Source organism: Hippichthys cyanospilos, chromosome 8 (genome assembly GCF_059441005.1).
Source record: "Hippichthys cyanospilos isolate Australia breed blue-spotted pipefish chromosome 8, RoL_Hcya_1.0, whole genome shotgun sequence".
Lineage (NCBI taxonomy): Eukaryota > Metazoa > Chordata > Actinopteri > Syngnathiformes > Syngnathidae > Hippichthys > Hippichthys cyanospilos.
Window position 1 is genome coordinate 14,262,501 of NC_142376.1, and position 27,216 is coordinate 14,289,716.

The 27,216-nt window shown below is 41.0% G+C and overlaps 1 long non-coding RNA gene across 2 annotated transcripts in view; it reads right to left on the reverse strand.

Moving 5' to 3' along the window:
• LOC148420261 (uncharacterized) overlaps window positions 1–27,216 on the reverse strand; it is a 46,151-nt gene that overhangs the window by 10,154 nt on the left and 8,781 nt on the right. Inside the window, exon 3 of one of the 2 annotated variants that reach the window (XR_015866469.1) lies at window positions 3,328–3,378. This is a non-coding gene — a long non-coding RNA (uncharacterized LOC148420261). Of the gene's footprint in view, window positions 1–3,029; window positions 3,379–27,216 lie in introns of those variants that run through there. The other variant, XR_015866468.1, reaches the window with a different exon arrangement.

Here is a 27,216-nt window from a genome sequence, read left to right on the forward strand (position 1 = left end):
GAAAACATATTTAAAACACTGTTGTTGCAGTAGCTGGCAAGTTAACAAAATCATACAAGAGTGCACAAACATAAAACTCCGTATCACCTCCTTGACCGAATACAGCAAAAGGTTGTGTCGAACACGTAAATATGAGTAAATTGGGCATGAGAGTGGCACAAAGAGGTAAGCAAGGAGGATCTGGGGGGGTCGTGGATTGCGGCAGTACCTGAGGCGTGCTATACAAATACATCATTATTCAGAGAGGAGCTTTGATGTTCGGGCTGGGTGGATCTCGGTGAGCAGGCAAGAGGCAATTCTAATTAAAAGAGTAACAATGCAAGCTCAGATAGCCTGAAGAAACGAAGGCTTTGAAGAGTCACTGAATGCCCCACAGCTGGCTGCCCACAGATAAGAGCCGATACAAGGCTGATGGACTCTTTAGTGTGCTGTCATAAAAATGTGTGTTTTCGTGCCATAACTTTTCTCTTGATGTTGGCGAGCATGCGGCGAGCTTTCTGTGTCCTACTTTTCCGGCTCTTTGGTGGCATGGAGGGACAGAATGAGATGGGCCGCTGGTGCTAGGAGGCCAGGCAAAGACAAGAAAGCCCACGGGGTGAGCTGCTGTTGACAGGTAGACAGACAACTTTTTTTTTTTTTTTTACTCATTTATTACTGCAGAGGGGCGCCTTTGGCGTCTCATTAAAGTGAAGGCTACTTGAAGTAAAAAATCGTTACATTGTTTTGTTTTACCCAAGATAAAACGAGACCACACAGATAGCGAGTGCCGCACTCTGACTTGTCTGCCAAGCATGTTTATTTCTCTCCTCATATTGACTGAGGCTTATTGCAGTGAGAGGCACAAGTGGGCTGCTGTAGAGAGAGGAGCGATGCTGTGAGACAGTAACATCTCAAAGAAACTGTCTGTATGGAGAGAATTGTCTAATTTTAACTTGGAGACAGAGCGGCTCATGAAATGGCTCCCCGCTTGACTACAGCTCAATTATTCATCAACACAAGAAGACTCTCAACTAAAAAGCCTGACACGATATTCACCCCCCTCCCAATCCGTCCTCCTCTCCCATGCTGCTTCATTCAGACGCACATCAACAGCACCCCCCCACACACACACATACACACAGCTTCGCCACACTTCCCTCGTCGTGAACCGTAGGGTGCCCTCCAGAAATACAGCCTCGCCTTTGTAAAGATGACAAAAAAAAAACATCCTAATAATGAGTAGCTTCACTATGCTAGGGAATTAGTTCCAAAAACAACACCAAAAATGGTTTATATCTCGATAACCAAAGAATTCTAGATCCTCAAATTATATTTCTTAAGACCCCGATAAAACTTGTTTGAAGTGTGAATGTTAGAGGGTGGAGTTCTTGATCCATCCATCCATCCATCCATGCATCCATTTTCTAGAGCTGCTTATCCTCACAGGGGTCGCAGGCTTGCCGGCGCCTAACTCAGTTGGCTTCAGGAAGTAGGCGGGGGACACCCTGAACTGGTTGCAAGCCAATCGCAGGGCACACAGAGACGAACAACCACTCACGCACCCAATAACACCTAAGGACAATTTAGTACATGCAGGAATCCTTGATGTGTACGGTAAATTCTCAATCTTGATGCACCCTCTATCTGAAGCAAATGCCCTTTCTACAAAAGAAAGCTTTCAACCAAGTTGGATGCCCAGTGTCAATTCTCCATTAACACCTCTTTCTGCATGCAAACAGAGTTGTTTTTAATGGGAAACTACATTTATTCAGCCATTTCACGGTACAAAAAAAAAAGATTAATATTTTTTCCACAATTTCTTACTAAATTATGTGTAATTTACACTTAGAATCTAGTTAATTCAATAAATTTGTCACTTTGAGAATCGATGATTGAAAAATGACATCAATTGTGAAATTGAAGTGTGACACAAGTGGCAGGATGCTGCATAAGTGGTTTATAAGAAGTGTTTACAGTCGTTATGAGCTTCTTAATTAAAGTTATGCAAGTTATGCACATGCTATGAATGTTCATTATTGTGGTATGAACACTTTAAACAGCAACTATTTCAAATCTGACTTTAAAGTATTTATTGGGGTTTAATATGATTAAAAAATGATTAACATAATAATCATCCACAATGACTGAAAAAAATTGAAATTGTATTATTTGGACCTTATCTCCTTATTTACAGTTAATATCTTTAAAATACACATGTTCTACTTGCTTAGCTTACACAAGCCTTGAGCATGTATGATGTCATTTTCAGTGGACTGAATGTGGAAGAATGTGTTTCTGTATCTGTTAGTTGTACACAAGAATATTCAAGTGAAGACAAAATATTTGACCTTTACTGCTTGAAATAGCTAAAAAGAAGCGAGGCGAGTACCATGCAGTGAAACAGGACCATACAGTAGGCCTACCATCCTAATGGGATTAGTTAAGGGGGGGACGTCAATATTTGAGTTTTATCCTTGTATTAAGCTTCACTGCATTGATTTGTCAAAGTCAAAAGAACTAATTCTCTGCCGCTGGCATGCAAGCAGTCCAAGTCTGCTGGGATAGACTCCAGGTCAGCCGTGACCCCAGTGAGGACGAGCATAATAGAAAATAGATGCATGAAAGAACTAATTCGGACTTCGTAGCTTTGAGGGCACTCTGTCGCTAATCTGTGTTGACCCTGGTGTAGCCGTCGCTGCTGATCCCAGGTCAGTACAACAGGCCATTCAGCCCCGAGCCCTATGAGCCATGCGCACATGCTGCAGTTTGAGTGGTCTGTAATGCGTTTACGGCTGCGACAGTGACTGTGTGGCCCAAGGTAAGCTTGGAAACGTCAGGTTATCTTGCTCCCGCTGTGATAATGACACCATTTTAAGAGCGATTCAGGCGAGTTGACAAATTGGTGCTGGGGCCACCATGTTTTCTTGTTGACTAGCAGACACACACCAAAGCAGCAATGACAATGTGCATCCAGTGTGTGAGCGGCTGACAATATGACAGTGACACTCTATTTACGGTACCTTTTGACCGCTAATATAAAACTGCGCATGTAAGATTGCAGACACTGCACGTTTATTTTCTGACAAGCTCTTGCATGAATCGACAGGACCAGTAGGGAAAATATGGCGGATCTTTATGCTGCACGTACAGTAAGTATCCCCCTTAACATTTTTCATGATGGAAACCGAGACTTATCATTGATTTGCTTTCCACAACATGTAATCCTGCAGAATCGTGTAGCGTTTTGGCACTGATGTGGACAGCCTGGCTGGATTTACTATTGGCTACATCTATCAGTGACAGGCAGCAGGTGCTGTAGATCATGTAGAGAGGAAGATAAGGACTTGCCAATGACACTCAGGTATGGTGGCGCTTGTAGATAAGCGAGCACAGCAGCATCTGAGTCAAGAAAGAAAGAAAAAAAGAGAGGAACTGTTACTCACAAACACTTGCTGTGGACGTGGGCGTGAATTTGAATGTGCGTTGCCCTCCTGGGAGACGCATCAGGTTTAGACAGGATGTCAGAAAGGCGAGGGAACACTTATGTTTGACATTTGACAAAATCCTCCCCCAAACATCAATTGTTGAGGCTGGTAGCTTAGCAACCAGGCAAGCGGGGCCTGCCGAGTGTTGATTTCACCCCAGTCAGAGTCACGCCAGGGGCTGATGCTCAACTCTACTTTGTTGCATTGTTTTTGCAAAACAAAACACTGAATACCATCTTGTCTCAACAAAATGTTTAAAAAAATGGTTTGCCCCCAAAACATTTCACTCATTTCCAAACAAGAATATCATTAGAGAAAATTGCTCCTCTACCGAAACCGAACTCATGTTCACGCCTCCTTGTTGTTTTGACACCACTCTGCAAAAAAGCTGGATTCTTGCAGAGTCGTTCCTGCTGATCCACTAATCCAGCCTTGTCGGTTCTCTGAACGAAACTCAAGGTACGATAGAATCAACAGTACTAGAACATGAAAAGGCTAATAACAGCAGAGTCCAGTGACATTTGTCCCTAACTGTACAAGAAATGGAGATTGGAAAGAATGTTTTTATGACTACTGTAACAAATAGATAACCCTGAGAAGACATGACACAAATTGTTCATTGTTGTCCCTATTTAGCCGGTAGAGTGAATAGATTTTACAGTACTTTATCAACTACCTTGTCCTTCCCAGTATGCAATAGGATACAAGTTATGTTCCTCATAGGTGCGGATATGTGTGTGAATAACTGGTTGACATGTCATCAGTCTAAGGGGTAGCCCGCTTAGAAGGTAGGATAAAATTGTGAAAAAAATAAGCAAATATACAGAATGCTTAAATGGATGTATGAATGTATGTATGTATGGATGGATGTATGGTTGGATGTATGTATGGATGTATGGATGGATGGATGGATGGATGGATGGATGGATGGATGGATGGATGGAAGGATGGAAGGATGGATTGTTTTTTGGAGTCAACTGGAAAATACTGACGCAATCTCAGGTGGCTCTCATACTCGAGTATAGCGACTGTCAAAGGAAGTCTCCCACACTTCAACCTTTGAAAGAGTACCAAGACCTACAGTTGTAGTTCGAATGTTTCAATGTAGAAAGGATTGCAAAACATCACAGTATTGACTAATATGTAAACTACCCACTATTGATAGACAAGATATAAAAGATCAAGAAGCTGTAACAAGTCGTGGACTCATCCTGGAACATGGTGTATGTGGAAAGGTGTACTTGTTATTGTCTTTTAGTGCCGTCACCGGAACAGTACTTTTTTTTCTTTCAAATGAAGAGCCAATTTTGCGGTGGCATTGTAACAGGGATGCACCATGGGTAATGTAGATTTTGCTCCCTTTCCCAGCCTTGTAGAGCTGCTTTCTGTCTGCATGCCTGGATAAACATGCGTAATAGCAGGCAAAGTGTTGCCAGCACGCATCAGCAGCCAGCCTCATTCCCCACCTACAAAACTGTGTGATCTTCAGACTACAAAATGCCACACACACATGCAAATTCCGTGTTTCTTGCCTCAGAGATATCAATATTTTTAGTCATTCTAAAATGGCTTTGATGTCTCGCCTCAGTTTTAAAAGCGCTAGAGGAGTTCATGCAGAGTTTCTCAAGTTTGTTTTTCGTGTGTCGAATCTTATGTGATGGTTTGGCAAAAAAATAAAAAAATAAATACAAATATTTCCCTGAGCCATGCATCATTGCTTTAGAAGTTGAACGCAGCAGTGCCAGGCAAGCTAAGTATTTGGCCACAGGCATTGAAGACAAGAAAGTTTTGTTTTTTTTATTTTTTTTGCTTGGTGAAATAAGCAAATTCAAAAGACATTGCATAAATTATTTACCCTTCTTGCTCCAGACTGATATTCTGATTATGGCTGGAGGTGTTTACACGCTATTGGTCTGATTGCATAGAAGGCATGACAGAAGTTCTCAGAGCTAACACACAGCGGAACATCAAAAAAACAGCACCTTCTGGTATAAAGTATCAGGACATTTCTGTTGTCATTTGATCTTGTGTGGCACTGATGGTCAGTGTATTCAGTGGACCAATTAGGTGGTTCATTGAAAAGATTTTGTGAGCAGAAAAACAATTGTTTCTACTGCGAACAAAGACCGTGGCGAAAAAGTCAACCAAGTTGGTTAAGTCAACTTTAAAAATACCGTAACTTAAAATATATGCCATGTTTGTGCCATAATTTCTACACCGTGCAGATCTACTCAGTCAATTAATTAGTCAATTAATAAGTCACATTCTGCCAACACTCTGTGGTGGAAACACAAGCCTGCACAGGATTTAGCAATTGAAAGGTACACTGTAAAGAACATAATTGAAATGTGGATAGTAACACCAAAGACTTCTGCTTTAGAAATCTATGTGGCACACTTAGTTTGTGAACCGGTATGCCAGTTTCCGTGTGAAAAATGTCTCTTTGCCAAAACAAGGATCTTGGGGTTATCCTATGAAAGCTTCTGTTGACTGAAATTACAATGCAATTATACAATTAGAGATGTTTTCAGCTCCACACTTAACTAATTTTCCTGCTGCACCACAATACAACCATAATTGTGTGCTCACATGAATAAAAATGATGCAACATCTCTGGCACAGTGGCTGCCAACATGTGATGGAACAAATTCAAACATGACGACTGCTCATCCTTTATGCAGGGATGTGTTATTATTTCACTTGTAGACAGAAAAAAAACCCGCGTTTTTTTCCATGGTGGAATATTGCAGCAGAACTTCAAGCAACGTCATTGTGAGTCTTTGCTGTAGTGTAGAAGTCAAAACGAAGTGTCGGAAGCCTTGGCAGGCCTGAACAGAAGAGGAGTTCACTGTGAAAACTGGCATGTTGACGCTTTCATGCCGCTGTCACGCTGTTCACAAGGTGCCCCGGAGGGGTGTCACAACGCATTCTTCTCACTTAGCTCACTTAGTAGAGCATGTCCCTGTCCGCAGTCAGACGGCTTTCCCCTCCTGCCATCTGTCCATGCTATTATAGTCGCATGCAATAGTTATTCTAGTCAGCCAGGTTCAAGCTACTCTCAGCCCACAGCATGCTTTACTACCATTAAACCTGTAGCAACTGTAAACAAATATTTTTGGACTCTTAATGGCAAAAACTTTTTACCATCCACTGTAAAAACAGCAATGTATCAGTCTTGCGAATGATGAATGCCAATGTCATAATGTCTGGGCGAGTAATAGTCTCACAGACATAAAAAGGTCAACACTAATGGCAGTAAATCTTAGATTAGAGCTCTGTGGCACAAAAGTAGATTGGCAACATGAGGTAGGCTGTTCTGTCACTGTGACCTTACTCCCGGCTGAGCATCTTCCCATCAATTGTCACATTTACACACTTCCAAGTTGAAATCCGTTAAGACCACGGAGTCACACACACATTGCCACTTGTGGGCGGACAAGGCAAGATAAGAGTAGAAATCATTTTGGACAGACCTTCTTCGGCGTCTGGTAGAAGAGGGTTCCACGGAGGGTAGGCCCAAGCCCTATGGGGCTCTTAGCAAACGTGAGTTTTAGGGCCACCCCCATTACTTCCTATAACATTAATGATTGAGCATTCATATTCCTATAAACCTATTTCATGTTGTTGCATCACAAATACACTTGTGAAGCTATACTGTATAAGTGAGACCTATTGTAGTTAGATCACAATCCACACAGGTTAAGACCATCAAAACAGACAACTGGTTTGCAAGCATGTGGGCAAACCTTTAGCCCCAGCTACACCGACATTATCTACCCTACACTACTCGAGTAGTGATCTAGCAGTAAAAATCTATCAGGCTCTAATTTACCCTGCCCACTTTATCCGGTACCCGTTGCGTAGTGGTTCCAAACAAAATAGTCCAGGTAAAGAATTTGACATAAATTACAGTACTTTCAAGGCCATTGATTGTTCCAAGACAGATTCGAATATGCAGCACGGAAAACTAGATGGGGAAAACGACCATCATTAATGACAAAGAGAGGAAAAAGAAAGAAAAAGCTTCTGCTTCCACAAACTTTGTCTGATGGATGGCAATATAATCTTCTAGTTGATGCAGTATTCCCAAGCAGCCACAATCTAAGTACAATAATCCTTCTGCACACTGGTTCTCGAACATCCCTAGTTTTTACAATATAATCATAATTCCCTCAATTGTGGAGCAGGATAGCCACCATTGGTTACTTTTGTACTTCTGTTGAGCACTGCGCTGTGAGTAAAATGCTTAAACACCATGAGCTCACTCAGACAAAAGTCTGTCCTTGGTTCCTGACTAAAACTTTTCAATGATACACACGGAACATGATGAACCAGTTTCCGAAGCAGCATGAAAAATAATCATACAGTATGAGCTGCCACGCATAGTTACTGCCATGCTCAGTTTTTTTATTCATTGTTTTTATTATAAATTCCTGGTGCAGGGGTGTACGAACCCAGTCCTCATGTGCCGCTATTCTGCATGATATTTGATATCTCCGTACTCCATGACACCGGGTTCAAATGACCAGGATTGTTATCGGGCTTCTGCTGAGCTTGTTGATGAGTTTATCATTTGAATCGGTGTGATCGGACAAGGAAAAATCAAAAACAAGCAGGGCAGTGGCCCTCGAGTAATTACAATTTTATTTAGGCTAAATGACAGACAATGGCATGTTTTGCTTTTTTTTGTAGATTCAAATTAAAACAGTCAGGTAAAATTTGGGTCAAATTCCAAATTGTATTTCTTCACATGCGTTTAACTTTAAAGGCTTCACAGTAATGTAAATGTATCTAATCAGAGTGGAGGCAATGAGCATGTCGATGATGGTCATGTAATTATTTTCCCCTTTGCAGCTACAAACTTTGGAAGGAAACTGCTTGTTGGCTTTGTGTTTCATAAAGCATTATGCTTTGATTAGGAGAGGGCAATGATTGCATTGTGCTATTTAACTGAACAGCAGGAGAAACTAATTGAATAAGAGAAGTAGAGCAAACCTTTGCCACGGTTTACAGAAACCCTTTTATTTAGGGAAAGTGCTTTAGTGATGAGAGTGAAAGTGTTTTAACGTTATGAAGGTCATGTCTCTTTATTATTGCTTTTTTTTTTTTTTAAACTAGGGTGTGCCAACAATGTTTTTTTTTTTTTTTTTTAATTGTTGGTAATTTTTTTGAAGGTTGACGTAATGGAAAGATAAATAATTGCCCTGGGTTTGCCTGGAACCAATCCAGGGTGTATTTCCCTTTGACCCTAAATGCAGGCACGTCTCAAGAGAAAATGCATGGACAGAAACGGTGGAAATGTGGCCTAATTATCTGTGGTTTGCGCTCATTGACTAAACATCCTGAGTGTGGTTACAATGAAGAAATCTCATCTGGAAACAGAAAACAAAAACAAGTCAGAGCAGTTGATGCTGCAAAACCACCGAGCTCATACCCATAATGTTCAGGTCGTTTTTGTTTTCCTGACATGGAAAATGTGCTTCATTTTGAATTTTGGGTGAAGTGAAATGCTGCCTGCTTGTGTAAGCTCCCAGTTAAAAAGAGGAAGTCCTTATATTGCACTGGCTGAATGAGTCTTGCTGCTCGTTTCAAACGAGTGTGACATTTTTAGTAGTACAACATTCGTCATGTTGTGGTTTCCTCACCAGAGTGTTTCTACCGCCCAACTTCTAACAGTCTCAAAAGCGGTTGTGTAGGCCCCACATGGTTAGAACACGTGGTATTGAGCTCAACCAGGCTTACATCCTTGTTTTGAAGGAAAAAAAAAAATGTATACATCAGATGAAAAGAATACGAAGCACAAAATCCGTGGGTATTGGACAAATGTCATTATGCATGCGGTAACATTTACGCCGTGTCCTTGAGGTCACAACGTGGCAATGTTTGGTGATAGTTTTAGTTTTGATATGGTACCATGTAGAGATGTGATATCATGTGAGCCGAAGGAAATGGGTTAAAGGCTTGTTGGTTTAGTCACACAGGTTATCCAAACAATCACATGCCTGTTGTAACTGTTTACCATGTGTTCAAATTTGTTTCTCTGGCAAGAAGCTATTTTTGCATCCAGCATGTGATTGCTCACTCTCAAGACTCTTCTCAGCCTTATTTGGTGGTCTGTCAGAGCAGCTGCGGCACAGCAGTAGTCGCATGCACCGGAGATGAAAGTGACACCAGAGAACCTTATTGTAATCAAGACTTAAAAGGCGCCGTTCAGGTGGCGGAATATACAGTATGATGAGATGAGCGCATAAATCAGAGGTAATACATTCTGTTCACTTCAATTAAGATGGACATCATCTCTACCTGCTTTCCTTTGGAGTCCAAGCGCTCTGCACTGCGGTGTGGGAAGCCATTAGTTTTTGGTGTGTGTGTGTGTGTCCATGGTTAATATACAAAATGACTTCCTCTCTTACATACCATTTCCTATACTGTACAATCTGTTTTTCGTGCACATATATAGGGAAAACTTGTCCTTAAACTAAGCGCGAAGACAAGATATATTCATTCTGGATGGACAGTTGTGGTAGCTAAGCAGTTGATACAAGTTGCATTAGGGCCTGGACACAACAATTCGGCGTCAGAAGTCGGGAAGAGGCTGGGTTATGCTATGCGCTTACTGATGAGTTAAAAACAAAGAAGACAAACAAACAAAAAACACAATTGTTCGGACAGTGCTGTTGGTGGGGTGTCAGGGAATGTTTCTGCGGGCATTGGATCACTTTATTGGCTGATAGCTAATGAATCAGCGCACAGGGCAACAGTAAGTGACGAATGCAGATAAACTAAGCGAAGTCTTGACATTGTCACTCAGTTTGCACATTGTCAACGTTCAATGTCTGTCTGGACGGAAGAGCGACAAGATGTCTTTGTCACGATGGTGCAAGAGAGATCGTAATTGTGTGATTATTACCGTAAGAATATGTCGACAAAGTGAGGAAAGCTACTCTATGGGAAGACAAGGGAACGTAACTGGATATCCCAGGTAGGATTCATATCATCATTGAACAATACTGTATCAAGAGCGTGAGGGTTTGCTTGCATCGTAGGTCATCGAGAGCAAAAAATATAACGGCATGCATTGTTTACGTTTTGATATCCCACAATCAGGAATCGTGACTACTACCACCGATGGTTCGGAGCTGTATTATGCACAGAACGTACTTAATTTAAAACAAAAAAAAAGATGTTTTGTTAGAAACGGTTGTATGTCAGGAATTTATTGTGCTCATGCGCAGTCCATAGTCTTCCTACCTTTGGGTGAGGGTCTGCATTCAAGTGGGTTCTTCCTGCTTTTGTTCAGAAAAAACACAAAGGTCATCTACTGGAATGTTGGGTGGTATTCTTTAGCGTAAACATGAACAAGCATGTGAGACAATGGAGACAAAGGGTCCGCAAGTAGCTATTTTTGCCCGTCTGATGTGTCACCTTGGCGATGGCATTTGACAGCTGTTCATTGCATAAGCCAGACTTAATTGGTGGGGAAATTAGCCTGACCTTGACTGTGATGGTGCGGACCGGCTAGCGTCATCGCCTGCCACATTGTTGTAATTTTCAACAGCAGCGAGCAAACACTCTGAACATTAATTATGTGGCAGAACGTGGCTCGACGCGCTAGACTCACACTGAATTCTTATATAAGTTGTCATTCCAGTCTCCATAGTAACTTGCGGTATTCAATTCACGCCTCCTCCGATCCACCACCCCTAAAGTGGGCTGTTTCCATGGAAACCGGGGAATTGCCTTTGATGACGGCTCTCATGAAATTACACCCGCTGATAAAGCTGGCTTCTCCAAGACTCAGCGAAGAAGGACGGGTGGGTGGATTCTGTGTTATGGAAATTGAAGGAGAAAGCCAAAGCAAATGATATTTGTATCACCTACACTTGGAGTGCTTTACCTGGCAGCAGCGGGAACGCTGTGCACCAGATGAGACCAACCAGATGCAGCTCTGGGCCACATCAGGGCGGGCGTGATTCATACGCCTCATGTTGCTTCAAGTGTCATCAGATGTTAGTGGCTCTTCTGGTAAGAGCGCTATACCAAGGGAGGCTCACGCATAACCATCTGCCATTGTCTTTTCATTATTACTTTAACAAAATTATCTAAGAGTATCTCCCTGTTTTGAAATTCTTATGATTTTGATGAAAATACAATAATGCTTTATGGCTTCCAGTCGCTGCTTGGACAGAGTGAAATAGGTTGCACTCTATAATGGTGAGCTGTCACCCAAGATAGCATTTAGCATTAGCCATAGTATTAACACACTGGTTACTAGATTGACTAGTCAAACTATTTTTCCTCTGGACGCTGCATTCCTTCAATTCACGCAGTAACACCCATGAAGTAACACCCATGAAAAGGGTATGGAAAGGTTGCACCTGATATTTTGTATTCCTGCCACAATGTGGCTAATAGTATTAAATCGCTCAAATGAAAATATGGTCCACTTAGAATAAAGTTAACATACAATGGTTGGTTTACATAGAGTGAATATTCGGGTTAAGGGCGGATTACTGTACGACAAAATTTGGGTTTCTGAAATGCTCGGAATATTTCTGTTTACATGCTTTATTTACATGTTATGGTAATTGTGTTACCCACATTGAAAGGACGTGTGTCGTTATGATGCAAATACACTTAATTTCTACTGTCAATAAAACTCATTATATTGATGTCACTCACCACTGTATTAAACGTTTTCCTCCTCGCACCAAAAGTGTGGCTCTTTGTTGCATTTGAGATTCTCCCTTTTTGTTTGCTCCAGAGAGAAATCAATGTACATTGCCAAGTAACAATGCAATGCTGATGTAGTTTTAGACATTTTGTTTCAAAAAGACCTAGATTTCCTGTGCTTGGACCATGCGCAGAATACAAACCAGTGACCTGTTCAAAGGCAGTAACCCAAATGTCCATGATCACATGAAACACATATTCCGGTTAGAAAAGCGGTAACTCATCGGTCCTAATTCAGGTTTTTAAAACCCCGAATATGAGTTTGTTTGGGTTTTTTAGATAGTTTACATGGCATTTAAAAACCTGAATATTGCCAGTACTTGGTTTTTCACTGCATGTAAACATGGCCAATGCTTCCTACAGTTAATACGCTTTATAACCTGGTGCGCCTTGTCTATGGTAAAATGTTTAGGAAAAGAAACAGTATTCATTGATATTCCACTTAATAATATGATGCACCTAATGGTCCAGAGGACTGCAATACATCAAAGAACAAACACAGAAATAGGAATTAAATAAAACAAATAAATAAATAAATATTTTTTGATAATGAAGTACTTTTCAATCAATCTATATATTTTATCTCAGCACTATTTTTTTTCTTTTTTTCATTTTGACCTTGCCTTCATATCAGGGCACATCTGTATTTTACAGGGAGCTAACAGTTCGTGGTTGGATGTGACTGTTGTTCACCGCTATTGTGTAACATCCTGAAATAACCAGACTTCATCATCGTATTTCTAACTGAAACCGACCCCAAAAAGAACAGGCATCCTGAAAGCTAGAATAAACTCACACAGTGTGGATCTGGTTGGTGCAGTCCCAGGTGTTCGTGGGTTGCTTGGAGCATTTAACACGGATGTATATCTGGCGCCTGTCGGCTAATGTTGCCAGAATGCTGTGACTCTGTAGAGACGATTGTCAAAGATGGCCTTGGTGTTATGTCTTCACTTGTAGATGTGAACAACTTCTGAGGAGGCGTGAGTGTATACGTTCCCATGCATCTTAATTAATGCCCTTCCTTATTCCGCAAAGCACAAAAGGGACTCGAGCACGTTCAAAAGCATCAGATCTTCTTCCAGTGCTTCAACTTGAACTTCCCTTCAGGTTGACTTTGAAGTTAAAGGGATTTTTTGGCTTTGACTGGATGAGAAATCGGAAAACCTTATGAACAATGTAATTTCCCCTTTAAAGAACCTGTGTCCACACATGCCTCTCTCTGAACTGGGGATATTTTGGGTTCGCATGTTGATTTCACTTCTACAGTCTACTAGCCCCATGACCATCCCTCTTCTCTGCCAAATATCCACACAGGAACAGTCTGCGGTAATGAATCTAGATTAAACCTTGATGATGATTAAAACAAGAGAACTGAGGTCAGGGGTCCTAAGGAATATATTTCTCCCGCACTTAGATTTAAATATTTAATTAATTCCTTCTCGAAGAAAGCAGAGCTCGATTTGGTATACTGGTGCCTTTTGTCACTCCTTTGTGCCGGGATTACTGATAAATGTTATTAGCTTGTCATTTGAATTGCACAGAAAGTGTGAGGGGTGGGGTAGTCTCAGATTAGATCATTTTGAAGGGTACTTTAGTAAATGTAGTTGTAATCGTTTTTTTTTTCTTTCTTTTTTTATTTTGAAGTAGCATTTACAAAATCATTTGCACGATTCTTTGGCTTTGGCAGAACAGCATGAACACCTTTACTAATATCAGAGATGTCCTTTCTAAATCAAATTATTTGAAATGAAGTGTTGATATAGTTATGTGCTAATGTATCTTTTGACACAATATTGATACACTAACATTAAATATGAACATTGTTCAGAAAGACTTCATGGGTCAGTCCATAATGATTCTTAAATAGTTTTATTTTAATTATTGTTTCCAGAATATTTTAATACATTATTCCATGACCATTTACCACTGCCAGTTTATATAGTAATGACATACAGTAAATTATTTCACAATTGTTTAATATTTAGTATAAACCAAACCTATGTAAACATTGGCGTAGTGAATCTCTCTGAAAGACAATTTTATGAGTTTTCCATGCATGCGGTATTAAATAAATACATAAATAAATGGATGGTGTGATTTTTAAAGTGGAATGATTCTATTCTCGGTTGAACTCAGCGGGATTACGATTGGATATGCTACAGCTCTGTTCGAGAAGGACTGATGCAACCACTTTGTTGTTGTTTTACATATATTTAAATGGACTTGTCAGTACTGCAAATGTGCCATTTCCTTCTGAGCTATATCTCTCAAATAAGACGATTCAAATATCTATCCCACATTCTCGATTTACTTCCAACAATTCGGTTCAATGCACTTGCACTTTTAAATCAAAACAATTGACTGAATTTCTGTATTCCGTAAAGACGTATAGATACAATATCTGGGACTGAATGAGTTTGAGTGTGCCTCCGGAGATCCTAAATTGAGGTACTGATGGGTAAAGGAGGGCGACTCGTGGCACAGTGATTAGCACGTCCGCCTCACAGTTCAAAGGTCCCAGTTCAAATCCACCTGGCTCCGGCCTTCCTGTGTGGAGTTTGCATGTTCTCCCTGAGCCCGCGTGGGTTCTCTCCAGGCACTCCGGCTTCGTCCCACTCCCCAAAAACATGCAGGACAGGTGAATTGGCCATACTAAATTGTCCTTCGGGATGATTGGGTGTCTGAATGCTTGTTCCTCTCTGTGTGCCCTGCGATTGGCTGGCAACCAGTTCAGGGTGTCCCCCGCCTACTGCCCGAAGCCAGCTGAGATAGGTGCCTGCGACCCTTGTGGGGATAAGCGGCTATAGAAAATGGATGGATGGATGGGTAAAGGAAACAATATTGTCAAGTTTGTTAAATAACTGGTGTTCCAATTTTTGTGTTTTGTATTTGCCAAAACAGATCGCAGTTAGTTTTAAAGAACGGACATTTTGGGAACGGATATGATGTCAAGTTGTTGACAAGGCCATGCCCTGTCCTACCGAGTTATATGCCAGATTGTTGTTGTTTTTGCAAAAACAGCGATTCTGACAAAAGTCAAGAGGAAATCGGCCAACATGGATATTTATTCGAGCCAGAAAGAGCTAGGGATTTGGAATCCAGCAATGAAAACGGCAAGACCGATTTGTCAGACGAAGAAAATGTGGGACGGGGTCAGGGCAGAAATGGAGGCTCCTGCTTTGATCACATGCCAAAGACTGATATTGAGTGATGCAGTTACTGTCAACACTAAGCCTAGGCTCTGTGTAATATGACGAGGCAATAATACATACATATGATTTCACAGTCATGACGGCCCTGCAAGGATCATAACTAGAGTTGTGGCCCGGAAAAAAAAAAAAAAAAAAACAATCTGGTATGTCTCTCGGTACTCTAGTTGTGCTCATATACGCATTATTGTGAGAAAGCAGCGTACTTGCACAGATGGTCATAATGAATCACATCACCGTGGCTTCCTCCTTTCTGCTGCATAATCCTCATCAATTAGCGCTATTGTCAGGCAGCTTTTCTTATTGGCGATATTGATGGCTAAAGGCATGACAGCACAGAATGTTGGTCTATTTTCCTCTGAACGATGACTCACCCGTCAGGGAGGAAAAACTCTTTTATTGTTGGAGGTTTGCACTTCACTCAGTGGGGATGATTTATTTATAAAGCTGCAGGCATTCACGGCTAAACCCTCCCAATGTGTACTGTCATGAATTAAAACCCAGTTGCATCACTCTGGTTCCCACCAGTTATTACCAAAGGCACACCCAACAGGATTTATAAGAGCCGCATTGTGGGAAAGATGCCAAAGTGAAGCCTGTCTGACCGTGTCCCGCTTTTGGTCTTTGAATGGGGTTTTGTTATGAGCTGCTATTACTTTCATGGTATCAGTGACAGGAACTGGATCCACCCACATGAGATGTTCTAAGTCAGACGTGCTTCTGTCACCAACGCATGAAAAGACGCAGTGAAAGGTGCACGCACAAAGAGGATGTCACAGCGCTGTGAAATAACACTATGTCACTTCCTGTGCTAACCGAAACCTTCAAATACAACGTGCACTGGTACTTGTGAAAGCTTTGCTATAATATAGAGAAGTAGATGTCACATGAAGCTGGTAAAATTGAAAGCCGTAATGCGGAATATCCTGATTCACTTATCATATTTTATTCATATTTTTTGCATGTGTGATGTAAGGTGATGCAATTAAGCCTAGCTTGTGTGCAAACTACAGTCAGGTGCCATGCTATGCTGCTTGCTTATCCTCATCTATAGCTATCCAAAAATACTGTAGTTGTGCTGCAAAACTCTCCCCTGCTGAAAACCCCCCAAAACAATTTAGACCGGAATAGGTCATCACCAGTACAACCAGCTTTGCTGGTTTTTCCGTGTTTTCATGCTTTTCATCAAGGAAACCATTCACACTCTAACAACAGTTGGCTTAAAAATAAACAAACTATATGTTTAAAAAGGACCAGCAGCACGGTGGATGGACGAATGGATGGATGGATGGATTTATGTCGAAAATAACCCCAATAAGACTGCTCCTTGAAATTGCCTTCAGGTTAATTCTCTCTTATTTTGATTTGAGTTGACTTTTCCCATGATCCTGTCTGAACAACATTTTGGAAGCAGCTCACATAGCATGTGCTTGATGGTGAATTTCTGTGGAATGCTGAGAAAACTAAGAGTGCTCGCCAAATGTCCAATCAGTGCTTTCAAATACCCTTCATCCAGACAGAATTGAAAAGTGTTTTAATTCAGCAGTGTGTGTTTTTTTTTTTTTTTTGGTGAAGACCTGAACGTGTGAGTTAATGACTTGACTAAAGCATTAAACGTGTCATAAATTGTCGCGTTTCATCGCAAGCAACCTTGACCCTTTGGATTGAGGCAATCGTGTCGACTTTTGCGGTTGAAAGTGAGCGGCAGCAGCGCTCCTCCTGTTGTATATTCAAATCCCGTCCCTCCGCTCTGTGCGAGCGGGAATGAATTTGAATAATGTATTGCAACGGGGCGAGGGCGCAGGGCCTCTGAGGTCGTAAATTGTGCAGCTACATCAGCTCAGCTTGCCGGAACGGGAGGCAGCACGGGGTTGTTTATAAAATGCCCTTGGAAAAATGAGTCTAATCCCCAGCCAAAGCGTAAGCCACGGGGAGAGCATTAGATAACCCACAAGCTGCAGAGTAATGAGAGTAATGAGCGAGATGGAGAAGTGGAGCCAGCTCGGAGAGAATGCATCCATTTATTGGCTGTATGCGCTGATTGCCCGGACCATTTGAGACAAACTGGAGCCTGACACAGTGCCGGAGTCCATTTGGTTTGATCAGCAGCAATAAGTGCTACCCACAGCCAGTAAATGCTGTAGGCTGCCCACAACCGTACACTATGCACATAATAGATAGAAGCCCTTTCTCTAAAGTTTATCTATTATCAGCCGATTGACCACTGTGCCTGAAAGCATTCTCTGAACAGGCCAAAGTTAAGACAGGTATCAGATTTTCCATTGAAGCTCTTGTTCAGTCCAATATGAATTGAAATATTGCCTTACACCACTGATAAAAAAAAAAAAAAAAAAAAAAACCTGTGGAGAAATGATTCTAACAGAATATCTGTCAAATCTGATGGGTTTATCTGATTTGCACTTGTAACCCAGCCAGTGTTTCCTTACGCTGTACATCATCAGTTCTTGAGTTCAGGCCATTCATTCACATGTTGCATGTTGTTTCAAAGACCTCTACACTTGGATCCCCTTACGAAAAGAAGTGTACCAAGCTCAAAGGCACCTCAACAGGTTTCGGGAAGCTTATCCTATAGAGGGTCACAGCAGGGGCAGGAGCTTATCCCCGCTGACATAAGGTGAAAGGTGGACTGCTCGCCAGCCAGTCACAGGGAGATTGTACAAAGCGCATTCAGTAGGAATTGATACCACGTGTGTTTCTTAATCACTACACTACTCTGAGCCCCTTCTACTTGTCCTAAAAGCCTCCGTCGACCAGGCAACTCTGGTCGCCAAATCAAAATCTTACAAAATGAGCTAAACATCCTATTGAAACTTTGATAACAGCCATGTGCAGGAAATTTACATAGTCTATCCAACAGCTGTTGAAGTTTTACACTAAATGTACATGTACAGTATAACACTGCAGAGCCTATAAATCATATGGTAGCACACCAACTACTGTACCTCAGAGATGCCATTATATGGTAAAACACAAGAAGCTTTTCAAGGGCTTCGGTTGTAATTCAAGCTTTGTAGGCAGTCTACAAATGTAGGCGTCCTCACATTCACACGAGATAGTTACCGAGATAAAGTATGACGGGGTGGCGCACACAACAAAAGATGATAATACAGGTAAAGCCTTTGATCTTACTGCAGACAGCATAGACTGAAGTGAGAAAAAAATCCCACTCAAGTTTCAAGCGCTTTCATTTTTAGCGAAAATAGAATGCATTTATTGCCTGTGTACTAGTGTACAGTGAACTTGGAGATTTGAAGATTTGAAGAGCTAAGAACTTCTATTCTTACTAATGCTTCTGGGGTTTCAGAATGTAAACTATCATCAATGATGATTTTATAATTGGAGGATTGGCAATGAAGTGATGCAAAATGTTTCATTCATGAGGGCAAATTAAGTGAATGTTCTTTATCTGATTAACGCAAACACAAGGCTTGATTTTTATTTTCAATTTAATTAGGTTGAGGAGTAAATATCGAATATTGTGGAATTTCATTAATAAAAATATTACATTGTTAACAGTTGGTTTTCTTGTTTACACACACAAAAGTGTTTATTTCTTAAAACCACAGTGTGTATAGCAGCAAATAGTATATTCTTGTCTCGAAGCAAGCTAAACTGCTAGAAATAAGTAAATAAATCCGTAATGATCTTAAAAAAAAAAATACCGGATTTGTCAGACTTGGATGTTTTTAAATAACCGTGACTTTCAAAATCGCGATATATTGCCATTACGGTTATCGGTCCATGCCGAGTGAACACTGAGAGAGAAGTATTTCAAACAACGTGGGAGTCGGATTACATGTTCACGGAGGTAGCTGGAAATGTAATCTGGGACTGGCATCATGAAAAGAAACACACAGACAAAGACAAGAATATAAAAATGAAACAAAGCCTACAGAAGGTGGAAGAATTAAAATGAGGTCTTAAATCTTGGCAGGCTCTGTTCAGAAAAGCCTAATCACAAGACCAGGTTCCTATTGGCAGAAGAGATTGCAAAATCAAGCATGCCATTTCACAGAGAGGGATTTTATCAAAAGGTTTATGCTTAAAATTTGTGATGCAGGCTGCCCAGACAAAAAGCAACTCGTGTCAAAATGCGTGTTATGGGAATTTTTATGTAAAGGAAGTGTTACTTTTGTGCCTGTCGAAAATGTCAAAGTTACCTGACAGTGTCATAACAAAATATCGCTTTATTCATCCAATCCATTACCAGCATACGGTAATATATTTGTTATTTTGGGTTCAAAAAGGTTCACTCGGCTATGCGTGGTCTTTTTCATCTTTTTTTAATAAACATTCAATCAGCCTGGCCCTCGGCTTGTAGTTAATTTTTTCATGTGTTCCCCCCTGTTCATTTGACTTTGACACCCCTGTTTTAGAGCTTCTCTACTCCCACCATCATATGATTCATAAATATCCTGTCACTTCTCACACTAATTTTTTGAACTTTATGAATTATCAATTGCTCTTTGGAGTGTAGTATTTATATTTTTGTTAATAATAAGCAGTGTTTGCACTTGCCTCTTTTTTTTCTTGTGCATCTTGTGTTATTTTACAATTCAACTTAGTTCAAAATAAATAGCATCAATATCATAGGTGTAACTTTCAAGCTTTCCGATGCCAACTTTTTGAAAAAAGGATTTAGATGAAAAAAGTTAAGAGCTTAGATGCATGAAATAGATTTCCCTTTATCGAAAAATGGGGGCATGATTTGTATGTATTTTAGCTCATGAGCATGAGCCCGTGATGTGAAATGATTTGATGATTTGATTTCAATAACGCACAACGGCGTAAAGGAAATTGGCTGATTTGCATGTATCATGAATCCAACTGTGATTTTGCATGTATGCTGTACTTATGTGCAGAAAGAACATTTTGTGCATTGTTTAGTAGGCACACACATAGTATTCTCGTTTACTTTGGCTCTTAGTGGTCTCGATTCAACTAGTAAGTGTGCCAAGAGCGCTATAGATAATGAAGGTCGAGTAGATAGAAAGGCCACAGCGATATAAAGACCTACCTCAATTTGTCTATCTGTTTGTGAGCCAAAGAAGCACCGTTATGTAAAATTTAATTCAAAATATATTATGTAACTTGAAAGTACACAGCACTTGATGTATTGTCTCTTTTGTTAGGGTAGCAAATAAAGCCTTCATCCCATCACACACAAGATAACGCAGAATGTACAAAAGCTTCTTTTCGTGACTCATTAACAGCAAAGCAGCCTTGTTGTGCCGAAAATGAAAATGGGGGATGAGTCTACGTGTGTGTGTTTGATGTTTTTCGGTAATGTAGGTGAGACGCAGGGCAGGCCGCCTGCTTTGTTATTGTACCCAGCGGTGCTGCTGCCTGCATCCTGCAGGCGCGTTCTTGTGGAAACCCACCGCATAAAGCCGGACGGATCAGGTAATATGGGGCTCTGAATGCAATGAGTCAGCACTTTAGCCTCCATTTAATTTCACTGGAATGCTGCACCAACATACACACATGCCCCTCCTCCCTACTGCATACACACTTCCTCGTTTCCCCCACCCATACCCCTTCTGTTTCCTCATACCACCCTCCTCTCTCTGCAGCAGACTTAACCCCTTCCTACCTTCCAGAGACGACATCCAAAGCATGGGTGTACTTAAAATAGACGCAAGTGTCTTAATTGTTCCTTTCCATCCCCCCTCTGCATTGCAGGAGATTAGTCAAAAATTGAAAGCCTCCACCCATCATTGTTGTTGTTGTGGTGCAGGGTTGAGTGGAAGTGGCGGGGGCTCGGGAGGGAATGTAGGCCACGCATTCCTTTGCGAGAAGCCGTCTGAGCAAAACAAACACGAGTGCACCATCGAAACAGGATTTCCGCCATTCCGATTGGCAGCCCAGAACCGCAGTTTTTCCTGAGCACGAACCCTCTTCTCAGATTCCGTGTATATGAAGCGCTCGCCTTCTGGCGTGAAGTACGGCTCCCCGTCTTGTAAAAGCTAGCTCGCGTTTGTTCTTTGTTCTCGGAATGCTGATGAATCTTTCCACACCAGATGCTGTGTCATGCCTGAATTGGTGCCAGCTTCGCATCCCAGATACTTGATGTGCCATAATACACACTAGCTTCTGCACATTTTCCTATCGGCACACAAGCGCGGGTCCTTCGTTATCCAAGGCGTGATTATGGTTTCAAGCTGCCTCTGTGTTTTGGCCATTTCCTGTGAATGATGGATGACATTATCCAGACCGCCTCTACCCATTCTCCCTTCTTCCTCCTCCCTAAACCCAACTCTGTGCTTTTGTGTCTAATGCAGCTGCAATACAATAACAGTGTTTGAGTGCAATAGTCCAGACAGGACTTTGGTTTAAATAAGCACCCCCAGGGCCATGTAATAACCCAGCATCCCCCTGTCCCTGTCTCCCTGTGCGGGGGCCCACTCCATAACACATTCCTCCTCATGCGACCTGCCAGACGCTCAGCTAAGCGGCCAGCAAAACCACCACTGGAAAAATACAGAGCATGGAACTGTGATTCAGAGCCCTGATATAGAATTTCACCTCCTCCCCTTTCCTCCGTCCAACAGCTGGTTTCCTGGAAGCGGGCTCGTGTGGTGGGAGTTTGGTCGGGGGGGGGGGGGTCGAGGAGGCCTCGGCTCCTTCAAAGGCCTCTCTGTTCCCATCTGCGACCCGCTCTGCACCGCGCTCTTGCAACATCCTCGTGAGAGGAAAACATGCATTGTTGAAATTATCAGGGCTGGATCAAGTACAGGTCAGCTCCTAATGCCTCCAGTTTGGTTAAAGGCCTATGGATTTGGAATGGAAGAAATGAAATTGAAGTGAGATGGTTTCCTTCAAAGACAAATGTTGACTGTTCTTGGCAAGCTGACCATCAAGAGTTGTATATTATTATTTAAAGAATAACAAGACAATTGGATTTACACATACGAATTGACAAGACAGCCATTGTTTACATGGACCAGCAAAAATGCAGTAAGCAAAACTGCTGAATATGCATATAGCTGAAAGGTATATGGTGAGTGATCAAAGAAACTTGCTGGTGAACCAACTCTGCTTTATTGTACCTTATGGACAGTTAGCTTTGAATGTATTTGCACATAGGTACACTAGTTGGGTTAATGAGTTTACATTAATTCAAGCTCAGAATGATTTATTACCTCTGTTAAATTTTGAATTAATTTGTATTTATTTGTTTTGGTCCCTGAGCTGGAAATTTATTACCATACAATGCAACACATCTTTATTTATTTTGTGCTTTCAAACAGCTGCAGCTGTAACAAAGCGCTTTGAGGAACATCCATCCATTATCTTGACTGCTTATCTTCACAAGGTTCCTGGAGCCTACCCCAGCTGACTTTGGGCATTTGGCTGGGTACACCCTGAATTGGTTGCCAACCAATCACCGGGCACACAAAGACAAACAACCATTCATACACACAAACACATCTAAGGACATTTTAGTGTGCCCACTTTGCATATTTTTGGGATGTGATGGAAACCGAAGTATCTGGAGGGGAAAACCCACACGGTTTTCCCACAGCATACAGATCACAGCATACATGATGTCATACACCTTACTACAAGATTAAAAGTAAACACGCAACTGTGGGGTGGCGAGTAGCATACACATTGTATGTACAGAAATAGTTCAGTTTTCCAGTCCCATTTAGATCTGTTTTATATTCCAAGCATCCTCTCTCATTTTCCTCTGTGCTCGGAATCAAAGCTCATCCCTTCCAAACCTTGGCTATGCCAGCCTTCCAAACATCTTTGCTGAACAAATCAGGGCTGAGAAAAATGCCGCCCATTATAGGCACAAAAATTCAAGCACCGCATAGCCGTCAAGCAGTGACATTCAAACAGCGCTGACATTGCTCCATCAAAATGCTGCAGAGAAGCCGCAACCATCAGGCACAGGTTTTACTCCTTTGATGAATACCAAAGCCGAAGTAAATGACAAAATCAAAAAAAAAACAGCAGAGCTCTATAGGTGACTGCCAATTCAGGGGGTCATCTTGATCATAGAAAGTGATATAAGATAGATACACCAATCCAACATCAGGAGTCTGGAAGAGTCCAGTTCTCCGTATGCACTTTCTGATTTAAAAAAAAAAAAAAAAAAGACGCTTAAGCGGTTGGTGGGGTCTCAGGTGATGTTTTTGGCAGTTTCAGCATGTTGAATTGGCATCGGAAAGTTGTTACATCACATACAACACGGCAAAAATAAAAAGTGACAAACATGGATAAACAGTAAGCAAAGAAAAGCTACGACAATTTTACACATCACCCTCCTCCGCATGCCGATGTTCAATGTCTACCTGGACGGAAAAATGAGAACATGACTTTCCCAATATAATGCAAGAGATACCAGATTTTTTTTAGTTGAATGTATGCCGATAAATTGAAGAAAGCCACACTATGGGAAATCTTTGGGACATAACCAGCTATTCTAGGTAGGATTGATGTCACCATTGCACAATACTGTGCCAAGAGCGTGAGGGTTTGCTTTGCATTGAAGTCCATTAATTTCTGTCATTTTTTAAAAATTTTTTATTTCTAATATCCTTATGAATCCTTATGAAAGGAACAGGGCACCCTCTGGTAACCTCTACTTACGAATGTCTCGTTATAAAAAATTCAAATTACGAAAATCCTCTGTAAAAACATTGCCCCTGCTTATGAAGAAAAATTCAGGATATGAAAGGTGAAAATTATCGGCGTATCATGAGACACGAGACACCAGCGCAGCCCGAACAAGACTAATGTATGCATAATATGACATCACAACCCACAATGTCTCCCCTCTGCTGCTGGAGCTAGTAATTCTTATACATTATCTTATGAGACAATTGAGAGACACAAGTTATTTGCACTGAAGTTTACTGTTTACTGTCTTGCATTTTTCATCTTAACATGCTTTACCCACACGTCCGCCAACAGTTCACGCCATAGAACTAACAAACATAAAATTGACATTAGCTACAGCTAAAATTGCACTTATTTTTATAAAAACACATACATACCACTTTGGGCTGCTGTAAATGAAATGGTAAACACTTTCTCTTGTAGCGTCTGAGTGGTTAGAGAGAGGGCTGTACAACATAACACAGGAAGTACTTCGTATAACCTTAAACAAACCTCAAGTAAAATTACATGCTCAAAATTATCCAAAAATAAATATCATTGCTGCTGTGAACTTGTAAATTATGCCTAGATCACTGGAAACATAAAATAGAAATGTACAAATAAAACGACCTAAACAAAGTGCTCTGAACGCGCCAGTGCCATCTGAAGGCAGACAAATGAACTGCATTCATATTGTCAACTGCTACAATTAATATTATTAATTTAAAGAGCTTATAAGCGTTTTTTGTGGCTGGAACGGATTAGGCTATTTACATGTAAAAAGCCTTGCTATTTATGAATAATTCAGGTTATGACATTATTTAATTTTGTAAGTAAAGGTACTACTGCGTCTGGAAATTTCAATAAAAGTCATGTGCATTGAAACTGTGACTTATAGTCCAGTGCACGTTATAGTCAGAAAAATATGGTTTTCTTTACATTTGTACAAATTTTCATCCCTTTTTTGATACATGCATATCCATTTTTCTAAATTTATAGTTGATAGGTGTGCTCTATAATGTTCAGTGTCCAATAAAATTCAAGAGTCAAGAGTTTTATTGTCATATGCATAGTAACACCACGCAATAAAATTCTTATTCTGTTCACTTCCACCAGCAGACGACATTCCAAAATTGAGCAAAACTAAGTTAGGCAAAAGCACAAAAACAAACAAAACACTAATAGAGCAATAAGTAAGTAAAAATAAATAATGAACCAGGGCAAAAAAAATGTATTTTCAGGCTCAGACATTCAGCACAGTTTAGATTTTTTTTTTTTCATGGATTTTTTAATTTCTAAAAGAATAGAGATAGTATCCCATTTAATTGAGGCTGCTTAACAAGTTTGAACACTTGTAGAGCCCTTCACCTACTTTTGGAGAGCATGTCAAATAAGTCATATGTCTCTGCGGCCTTTCCTGTCTGCACAATGACCCTGGAGTATAGAAGAATAGGAGCAGGACTCACTCCCCCCTGCGCATGAGCAGCCTAATTTAAGAAAGCGTGTCAGCGGGAACCTTTGTCACAATGCTACGCTCAGAATATCCATTGTTCCCTTGATAGAGTCAATGCATTTGCGCTTTTGAAGAGCGCAAAGTATAACCTCCACCGTTGCACACAAATTTACGTGTACCCTCATCCTGTGTGTGCCCCCATTCCCTCCCTCCCCCGCACATGCAACATATCCAGAGATTAAGAAATGGAGGTGGTAAAAGCATGAGCTCACACATGCACTGGCTCATTAGCTACGTTTAATATCATTTGCCTGGAAGACCATCTGTTTCAGGTGGATGGGGCCAAAGATGATGTGATGCTGGCAGCCATGTTTGTTCTTTTTGTAATGTTGAAAATGATTTTTGGGCCATGTAGGGCTCTGTTGCGCAAGCCTGAATATTTGGACACAAATATGCTTTTAGCTGACAAAGGAATGTTGAAAGAACATGTAAAGCCTTGTTTGGATGCATTTAGGCTCCGAAGTGTTAAAATCATCCGTCTGTCCTTCAATCCATTTTCCGTGCAGTTTATGGAAGCTAAATGGTTACAGTAGCTACATTTCTGTCCAGTCTTTTTCCCCCCGTTTTTCTAACTACAAAGAAATTATGTAATTAGATTAGATGTTGAAGTAAAATGTGCTTGCTCTACTACACATCTATGACATTTCAGATTATTTGTACATCTGCAGCATTAAATTTGTGAGACAAAGTACCCCCACCCCTAACCCCTGACTGGGAGGGTCTTGGGGATTAACTTTCCACTTCCCTGATCCACATTTCCACAGAGCCAGCAACTATGCAGGTCTGCAAATGTGTGACGTGGTCGTATGAGACAAAAATAGAGGTCAAAAAACACACAATCCCTCTGATATATTTTTGCCCTTTACTTTTGCTGATGATTTAATAATTTGATCCACTCCTCCACTTAAAATATCGAGATACTGTAAGTAAGCATGCCACTTGTATTAAGGTAGTAAACTGCGTGTTTAATTCTGTCCCTGATCGTGCTTGTAACTTCCAAAAACTCCAATCATATTTCCCGATTGACAAGAATAGAAATGTTGTCATTTTTGTTGCAGACTCCCAAAAAAACACAGCAAGTATTCTGTGATGTGAAATTTAAAGGGCCCTTATCATAAGATTTTTTTTCATATATGCATTTCTAAGCATTCCTTTCTTAAACTGCGCTCTCAGCAGCAGCCCTGTCCTAGCAGATAAACATGACTTGCGAGATGAGGAAAGCAAGCACTTGTACCACCCATGCAAGAGTAAATACACGCGACCTCCGCATATTTTAGTTTCTTTTTTGTTCTAGGGTTGTGGAGGAGAGGCCAAGTTAACAGCAATGTTTAATTTTACTGTAGAAAATACATAAGTTATGAAGTGTTGTTATGGATACTGGTTTCCCACGGGACCGATTTAATAGGAGGAACATCTCTTAGTGAGTGCAGTCTCTTGTCACTGTTTTTATATTAGAAAAAGCCCGGTGTTGGCTTCTTCATTCACTCCGCTGGGGTAGTGTCTAGCGCTCTGAGACCCTCGTGAGGATAAGTGGTCAAGATATGGATGGATGGATGGAAGGATATTTTAAGGCCGGCCACCACTGAACGATGTCGTGAAGGAGGCGAGGCAGCCACGCAGTAGGAGATGCGGCTTCAGTAAACCCGATGTTTCACTTCCTCTTTAG